Raw genomic sequence first — 9970 nt, 5'->3', positions numbered from 1 at the left:
AACCACTGGAAATTTCTGGTGTGTAAAACCATTGTCAAGTTGCAGACACTGTAGTTGATTAATTATGGAAATGGATAAATGACCAATGACATGCTTTTACTAGGATCTCAGCAGGAATTTGCAGAAAGTGTTTGTTGTGGATCCCCAAGGGAATGAAGAAGAGTAAGATTCTCAACTTGCTGCCAAAAGATTCAGGTGTTGTATTTAGGGGCCAAGCACCAAAGGTGTTTAGGCACCTATTGTATCCATTAGGATTCCTATTATTATTATTATTCTTCCGCTTCCGCCGCAAGTCTATGGCAGCCCATAGAACCGCTTGCGGGAAAGTTGTGAAATTTGGCACACCTTGATAGAGGACAGTCTCTAACTCCAACTCTCTAGCCACCACTTGTCCAAATTTTCAATATCTTTAAGCTAATAACTTTTGAACCATAAGGTACAGAAGGAAAGTTATATTTTTCTCTGAATCCTTGGCTCATGCCAAGTCGAATGGAAACCAAAATTCAAAAATCGTAAGGTTTAGTTTTTTCGCTATATTTTATTGTTCGTAAATCCTACTTTTTCGAACTCGTCCTAGACGGTTTGTCTGATTTTCACCAAAATTGGCTCAGATCATCTTCAGACCATGCTGGCAAAAAGTTATGGAATTCAAGTTGATTCGTCCAACCTTTCTCGAATGACACGTGAACAAATTTGACGAAAAGCACGCAAAAATGCATGTGAGGCTATATCTCCGCAATGGTTTGGCGTATCGAGACCAAACCTGGTGTTTGTTATAACAAGCATGACCTGAGACTAGCTGCAGTGTCTCGGCGCAGTGCCACCTAGTGTTCAGGAGATAAGAAAAATGCACATTTTTGCTTATAACTTCTGAATGGTTTTGCCAAAAATCACACAACTGGTCTCTTGAGATTCAGTGGGTCATGTCGAGTCGAATGATATCAAATTTTCCTGTGTCAGCCATTTTAGGCGTCGGCCCATTTTGAATTAAGTTTTAAAATGCTGTATTTTTTTAACGCATTATCGTATCGTTACGAAAATAATTACAAAAATGTTTGACTCCATGCCCTGATGGTACTTAAAAAGTTTGGTGGCAGCGCCACCTTGTGGTCAAAAGTTGTAATATCTAAAAAATGCTAATAACTTTTGAATAAATTAGACTATTGAAACGAATGCCAAAATACATCTGAGGCTGTATCTCTGCAAAGCTTTTACATATTTGCATCAAACTTTGTATGTGCCATTGTCACCTCACACTGACCACGCCACATCAATTTGGTAACAGCGCCACCTATTGTTCAAGAGAAATAAACCATTCATTAACCATTAATAATTACACTTTTAAAAATGTGAATTACTTTTTATTGCATTAACCTATTGCAATGAAACTGGTCTCAAAATATTCCTTGGGTCATGCCGACAACACACATATCAATTATGTCATAATAAGCCGAACTTTTTGTCGGCCATTTTGATTTATGTTGAAAACCTACTTTTTTGCTCTCCTCATCAACCTTTGGTCCGATTTTCACCAAATCGAGTACAATCATCTTCAGACTGTGCTGACAAAAAGTTATGGATTTCGTGTCGATAGACGCAACCGTTTTCGTACAGCGCCACTATAAACTTTAAGCACTGTGTCAAAATGACTCTAAGGCTATATCTCTTCAAAGCTTTGACATACTGACACCAAATTTTGTATGTGCAATAGTCACCTCACACTGACCATTCCACACTAATTTGGTAACAGCGCCACCTACTGGTCAAACGTGATAAGCCAATAAATCCTATTACGAGTTGTTGTCTTTATCGTTTTCAAGCCATTTTGCCTAAAATAATCTTAAAACGGTTTTACTTACTCATTCCAGCTGTTCGTCTGCTTATAACTTCTGAATTGCTTTGCCAAAAAACACAAAACTGCACCCATATTTTTTTTATTATTATTATTATGCAGCCACAGAACCCCAAATATGATCACCCTTGTGAGAGACCCGCATCCTGGAATTTAAAAGGCATCTGTCTTTTATAAACACCTAATAAACTGAATAACATTAAAAATTTTAAATCCAAAATGAGTGTGAATTGAGTTTCATTATTATGAACACTTTCGTACTCACTACAGCAAAATACTGCTAAATGTATTATTAGTTTATTTTAATGTTTATGTATATTTATATAGCAATTAATGTAATAGCTGGATAACTGAAATGTCAATCACACTGTAATATAACTGATATGTCAATTCACTAATTTATTTTATTTACTTAGAAGCATAAGTAATTTTATCTGATTAATTACCTTTTAATGTTTTTTTTCTTAGTTTTCTCTAGGTTTGAATCTTTGCATTTATACAGTTTTCTGTTGCACAGATTTTCAAAATTTAAATCTTACTATTTTTTTTTTTTTAGTTTTATCTAGATTTTAATCTTATTTGTTGTCTTCTTAACGTAAATATTATGTAGGGAATACTCCAAAATCAATCAAAATGAAATCATTACATAAATGTTGACATATTTAAATAAATCATTACATACATAAATAATTGTATTAACAAACTGCTCTAAATTAATTTGTTACATAATATAATAATATTTTTATTATTATATTATGGAACATTAAAAAAATACATGAAGACACGCACATCATCAATAAGATAATAAAATATTTAAATGCAGTATTAAATGTAGAAATAGTTCATTAAAATAGCAAATTACTCAATTAAACATAAATAAATGTTAAAAACTGCTTTTGTTATTTATTGAATCAAACAAATAAATGCATATACTCCTTTTCATTTTAACATTTGATTGAATTAATTTTAGAAATATGGGTTGTTTTTTCATTAAAGCAAATTATATTATTGAATGGTATATTAAAGGATTTATAACATCTATTATATTAATATTAGTAAAATATTACATATTTCAAAAAATATTTTTTGGTTATATTTTGAGAAATTGTATTAATTAATTAAATAATATATGGCCCCTGTTGAGTCCATGAACCTCAGTTTGAAACTCCTCATATAGTCTCATTCACACAACTTTGATGACATTTTCTTTTGATTCAGCATCAGCTGATTGTGAATTCTACACTATGCTTTTCTCACATACATGTAGACAATACTTCAAAATGGGTCAGATAGTGCATGCTAAGACAGACTGGGTGGATGTGAAATGGACACATGGTGTTTTGAAGCACACTAACCAAGAAGACGGTTACAGCTGCGGCATTTATGTCATGCAGGTAACCAAGCAATTTTCAGCAGCGGCTTGTGGGTTCTAAAATAGAAGAGGCACACTAATTGTATTGGTCTGGGGATCCCTGCCGATTATTATTATTTGCTTAACCACTTTAAAATGGCTTTTTGGTTGCTTTTAGTCAGAAAACGTAAAGAATACGACACACACAGCAGGATAATATAATTAAAAAGCAAACATCCATCCCTTCTTAAAGTCTGTGTTAAAACAGAGCTGTCTGTAGTGCTGTTTAATCAAGCGACTGCTGTAGCCTATATCCAGCATAGGCTTGTTCTCCTTTATTTTTAATTTGTATATATACTGTTTGAATGACAGCTTGGTAAATCTGTTGGCGATCAAATATTCAATATCGCTGCTCATCATAAGTACTTGGAACATTATCAGCTCAGCGCGAGACATTCAAACTAATATCACGTTATTCACGTCTCTGTGATGATTGGTTGATATCAGAAGGAAAGCCAGCCTCCTCTACGAGGTTTCTTTTCTCAACACTCATCAGTGCTGAAAGTGAACACTAGATGCTGATTGGCTAATTTTTTTTCCAACAGAGGGGCACTTTCCGACTTCCTTAACATTTTATGGTATTACAGGTGTAAAATTACAAACAAAAAATACACATTCTGAGACATGAACTTAAGGAATTGTGAATTTTATTAATATTAAATTAAATCATCCTCCTCCAATTTGCACCTCAAAATTTTGGGGAAGCTGTGCCTCCCCTGACGAGCCGCCACTGGCAATTTATGAAACATTTCAACAACAATCATTTTTGCACAGCCTCAGTAGTGTAATATTTACTTTTATTATTCTGCTATAGCTAATGTGTTTTGCATTTATATTTGATTTATGTGTTTCAAAAGATGGCTAAGGAAGCAGTGGAGGCTTTTCCTCAGATAGGATCAGATTTTTTTAACTTAATTTTATACATTTTATTTTATTCACTGACTGTTTGTTGTTGAAATGGAGACACAACATTGCTTTCCTTTTTGTAACAACATATACATTTTAATCAGATGCTTCATTCGTTCATTCTTTCTGTTTGCATAAACATGAGTTGTATCCACATGACTGTAGATCTGAAATTTATTTAGATGGGCTCCTGGAAAAAATTCAAAACAACTGGGAAATTTTGAACAGGTACATTTTATTGAACTAAATGAAAGTGGCAAATGAAAGGTTGTGAAAAATGATGAAATAAAAGAAATGAGCAACATTAGTTTTGAACATACAATTCTCTATGCACACAGGTAGAAATGGAGAAAAGAGAGGTTGTGAAATATGTTGTTTCTGTTTTGCTGAAATTAGACATATTACAAAAAGACAGTTATTTTTTTGGACATGCAGGTCCCTTTTAAACCAGTAGGGGTTAAAGTAAAAGTTGTGAAATTTGCGCACTGTCTTCTGCTTCAAAATAACACTGTTTTTATGTCTCCATCTCCACGATGGAAAAAGTTATTACAAAAACAATGATAATTTTGGCCATGCAATTGAGAAATGTAAAGTTGTGAAAGTTGCACACTGTCCTTCCCATACCTAAATACCCTGTTTTTATGTCTCTGTCTCCCTGATGGAAAAAGCTATTAAAAAAAGAATGGTAGTTCTGGACATAAAATTCCCTTTTCCACCAGTAACCATCCCAGTAACCATCCCAACTAACCATTGTTTTTTTCTACTTATTAGAAATGGGATCTTTATACTCCTCTAAAGTTTGATAATGTCCCTTTTCTTAAAAATGCTGCAGTAAAATGGTTTGATATGAGGTGTGCTTATAGTTTGGGACGTCCCTTATAAGAACTGACCATTCTTTTCTTCTACTTATTAGAAAAAGTGTCTTAATTCCCCTCTAAATCGATTAATGTCCCATATCTCATTTTCTACAAATCGTCTCAGGTTACGCATGTAACTATGGTCCCCTGAGAATAGGGAACGAGACGCTGCGTCCTCTAGAGGGCGCTAGGGGAACGCCTCAGCATGATCCGTGTCTGAAGCATGAATGAAAAAACGACAATGAACTTGACATTGGCAGGTGGCAGCCCATGACGTAAACAATAATGCGACTGCGGGTATAAAAAGGGCACCGTGGAACACATCATCCACTTCTTTGTCTGAAGGAAGCGGGAGTGTCCGAAGCATGGCCGAGAGACGCAATGTCTCGTTCCCTATTTCTCAGGGAACCATGGTTACATGCGTAACCTGAGACGTTCCCTTTCGAAAGGAAACTCCATGCTGCGTCCTCTAGAGGGCGCTAGGGGAACGATATCTCAACGCCGCCATGCTGAGGGATGAGCTCAAACAACTGGATTCCCTGAGTCATGACTCAAAGGAACGTCATCCCTGCCCCCCAAATTGCTGGGCCAGCATGGGCTGGAAACCTCCAACAACCTTGCCAACGTCAAAGACTAGCTCACCCACCATAGTCTGGAGCTCCAGAGTGGAGGTCAAGCAAACAACTCTCGGAACGAGAGGAGGCCTGGCTACACTCAACACTAGACAATTAGTGAGGCTCAGAGGAAAGAGTCTGCACCTTTATACTGCCTACGCAGAGCTCTGGAGAGTGGAGGCTTCAGCAGAACAACTCTCTTACATGAGAGGAGGCCAAACCTACTCAACATAAGACTGTTTATCAAGGCGGCCTCACAGAGGGCCGAACACTTGATTCCAAGTCTAGCTGGAGCTCTGGAGAGTGGCGGCCTCAACAGAATGACTCTCTAAGCGAGAGGAGACCAAACCTACTCAACATAAGACTGTTTATCAAGGCGGCATCACAGAGGGCCGAACACTTGATTCCAAGTCTAGCTGGAGCTCAGGAGAGTGGCGGCCTCAGCAGAATGACTCTCTTAAGCGAGAAGAGGCCAAACCTACTCAACATAAGACTGTTTATCAAGGCGGCCTCAAAGAGGGCCGAACACTTGATTCCAAGTCTAGCTGGAGCTCAGGTGAGCGGCGGCCTCAGCAGAATGACTCTCTAAGCGAGAGGAGGCCAAACCTACTCAACATAAGACTGTTTATCAAGGCGGCTCCACAGAGAGCCGAACACTTGATTACACAAACTAGAGCTGAGATGAGCGGAGGCCTCAGCAGAATGACTCTCTTAAACCGCATAAACACATTGCATTACACCAAATACACAAAATAATGTTCTTTTTAGCAGCATCATATGACCCCTTTAAAATGTGATTTTCTCAGCTTTTCGCTCAAAATTATACATTTTTATGAAACCTACCTATATAATGAAGTGTTGATAAAAAAGAATGCTTTAAGCTAGAATAAAAAATTTTTTTGTTTAAAAGTAGAGGCTTTGATCTTTATTTTGTTGTATTGCATATTCATATAGCAAAATATACTGTAGGCCAGGGATAGGCAACTTCGGTCCTGGAGTGTCACTGTCCTGCAGAGTTTATCTCCAAGCCTAATTAAACACACCTGAACAAGGCAATCAGTGTTTTCGGGATTACTAGATAGATACAGGCAGGTGAGTTTTTATGAGGGCTGAAGCTAAACTCTGCAGGATAGTGGCCCTCCAGGACCGGAGTTGCCTATCCCTACTGTAGGCCATAAAATTTTAGTGAAAATCAAAATCGCTGGTGGTGGCTGGCAACTTTTTTCAAAAATGCTGGCGGGGAAAGAGTTAAGAGCTACCTCATTAATATACGCTAATGAAACTGGAATTACCATGGCTGCTGGCACCAGACATGACCTCCAACGGGTCCTCGCCCATGGGTATAGGTATGCTCATTTCAATTACAAAGCCTTGAAAGAGATCTGTATTGTTATTTTTTTGTCAATACCTCACCCGAGTCAGAAATTGGTAATTTACACGCCTACTGCCCTCCCTTGATGTTGTTGTTGTTTTTCAGGCTCCCTCTCCAGAACTGAATCCTGATTCCCCATCACCATGGTAAGCACCTAAAGTACCATCATTAGTTGACAGGGAAGACATTCGAAAGAATCATCACCGCCACAGAGAGTGTGTAATCAGCCTGATGTTATCTAGAATCACCAAAGGGACTGGGGCAAGGATTGGTTTCCTGCACCGTTTTGGCTTTGTAACTGATAAATGCAGGGAGGGAGGGAGGGTCTTTGCTCATTTGCATGTATTAGCTCTGGAATTGCTCCACCCAGTACTTGGATAACTGTGGCAATAAATGCGACCATAACTGGTTTAATGAGCTGTTCACAGTTTATATATGGGCCATGTGTCATTGTACTGTATCCGAGACTGTCATTGCTCCCGAGATCGACACTGTAGAGTCCTGCGCGGGACGGATTTTTCAGCTTCTGCCCACTCCCGCAAGATTCTGTCCCACGCACACCCGCTACCGCAGAAATATATCTTATCTGGTCCCGCTCCCGCCCACGACATTCATGTTTTGTCCCGCTCCCGTCGGCAAAAGCCAGCATAACAGTAGGCCTATATAGATTTTTTTCCGTACATTTGAAGAAATTTACATGAAATTGTTCTGTAACATCTCCTAAACTTCCCAGCGTAAAAACTCCCGATAAAATATTTTGTTATTTAGGCTAAGCATCAACATTCACAAACCACTGTTATTTTTAACAGAAAAGCAAGCATGGATTGCTGCATGCATGGTTTGTCATGGCAGAGCAGCGCTTCCTTTATTATCACTAAAAGCTGTCATCTCAGTTAATCGCGATCTCATAAATAAATATATCCACAATGAATCTTTCACAAAGTCTACACTTTATATGTTAAAATGAGAGGATTCGTGAGCACGCAATTTCAGCACTGCGGTGAGTAGATTCTAACTTAATCACCTCTGACTGGCCAGAAATCAACAGCTGAGTCTGTGATTGGCTACACTGCGCAACCCTTTAAACAAGTGTTATAAATAGAAACTATGCCTAGCTTGTACATGTCAATCATTTTATTGTTAATATTAGCTGTTCTTTTTGCTTTTGTGCAACAGATAAATAATTTATATATTTTAGACACTTTATGTTCAGACAATTTCTATTTTGCGGTAGTCATGCACATCATTTTATTCTCCCGCATCCCGCACACACACTGGGCTCTTCCCGCCCGCGGCCGCACTCTCCCATCAAGAGTTGTCCCGCGCCGCACCCTGTTGCGTTGGGTCCCGCAGTACTCCCGTGGGAGTGCAGGTCTCTATGACACTCTCATTGCTCCTGAGATCGACACAGTCTCTGAGGTGGTCATTACTCCTGAGACTGCCTTTGAGACTGACTCTGCCTCTGCCTCTTGGACTTTCTCTGTCTCTCAGACTGACAGGGACTCTGAAACTGGCATTGCCTCTCAGACGGACACTGACTTCATTCTGAGAGGCAGTGTTAGCTTGACGGGCAGTGTTCAGAATGGGTTATTTTTTCATGCTTCTATCTCCTCCCAAAATTCCATAGATGCCAGACAGGATGACCAACATACACTTCAGCGGTTGATAGAGCACATATGTCTGGATGTCTATAAAAAAAAAGCAAGCCTCTATAATCAGACAGGTATGTTGTTGACTTATCTATTTATTGTATTTACATGACTCGCGAATCTCTTGACTGGATTTTGTTTCATCTGTTTGGAAATTATAGATAGCAACAAGATTCGACAACTGCAGCGGTGGAAATTGGGGATGAGAAAAGAAAACTCTTTAAAGTGATCAAACAATACAATGAGCAAGTGCCAGAGGAGGAGGGTATGAATGAGGAGATGGTGGAGAGCCGATTGTCTGTGGTGGGCTATGACAGTGGGGAGAACAGTCTAATATGGCCATGGGAGGTTCACAGCACTGATATGGAACAACTTCTGTGAGGGAGAGGGATAACACTGAGTAAACAGATGTTGACACAACTTAATGGGCATGTATGTTATACAACTGTATTGCAGCTTACAGGTAAATCCTGTTGAATGGCTCAATTGTATGACTTTAGAATCCACAAACATCCTCACTAAGAAGAAGATCTTCAATGCATACATGTCAAAGAAGCAGCTGCAAGAAAAGAAGATCCCAATTCTTAGGGAGGTGAGACAGCACTGCACCTACCTCAGAGGGCTGGCTGACTGCATTAGGAAGCTGATCGCAGAAATGTCTGGAGGAAACCGTGGTAAGAGCATGGGATAACACTATGGAAGTGCCATGTTTATAATACTGTTATAATGCTGTTCAGAGATGGAAATGTATGGCAGCTATCTTAACTGGGTCTGGGTTTAGATGGGTAAGAATTTATGTGTTCCATTAATGTGTGCAAAGAGACAGTTTGCAAACTGACCGAAATTGATATTTTGTTTTGTAAATGGAGATCAAATAATGAAATAAAACAACAATAACAGTATAATATAACATTATAACATCCTTAAGAATTAGAAAATTAATTTAAAATTCATTTTTAGAGAGTTAAATTTCAAAACATGTGATAGCCATAGGCTGCAGCCTAACACATCAAAATTTTTAATTTTAAACAGTCATTATGAAAACCATAAAAACTACACAATTTTCTTATGTTGTATTAAGGGGCTGTTATTTCAATCTAAGTTTTTGAATGAAAAACCCTGAGCTTGGTCGTTGGTCCTCTGTCGGCTACTAGGCTGCACGTTCATGACATCTATTCTTGCTATATACTCTGACTCACACCATAAGAATAAAATAATAAAATAAGTTGTGAGAAATCAAGATTAATAGTCTAAAACTGCTGCATGAAAAACACCTAGAAATAGTATTAACTTGGAATGTTTAGATTAC

Source organism: Cyprinus carpio, unplaced genomic scaffold (genome assembly GCF_018340385.1).
Source record: "Cyprinus carpio isolate SPL01 unplaced genomic scaffold, ASM1834038v1 S000006610, whole genome shotgun sequence".
NCBI lineage: Eukaryota > Metazoa > Chordata > Actinopteri > Cypriniformes > Cyprinidae > Cyprinus > Cyprinus carpio.
This window is presented reverse-complemented; position numbering follows the sequence as displayed.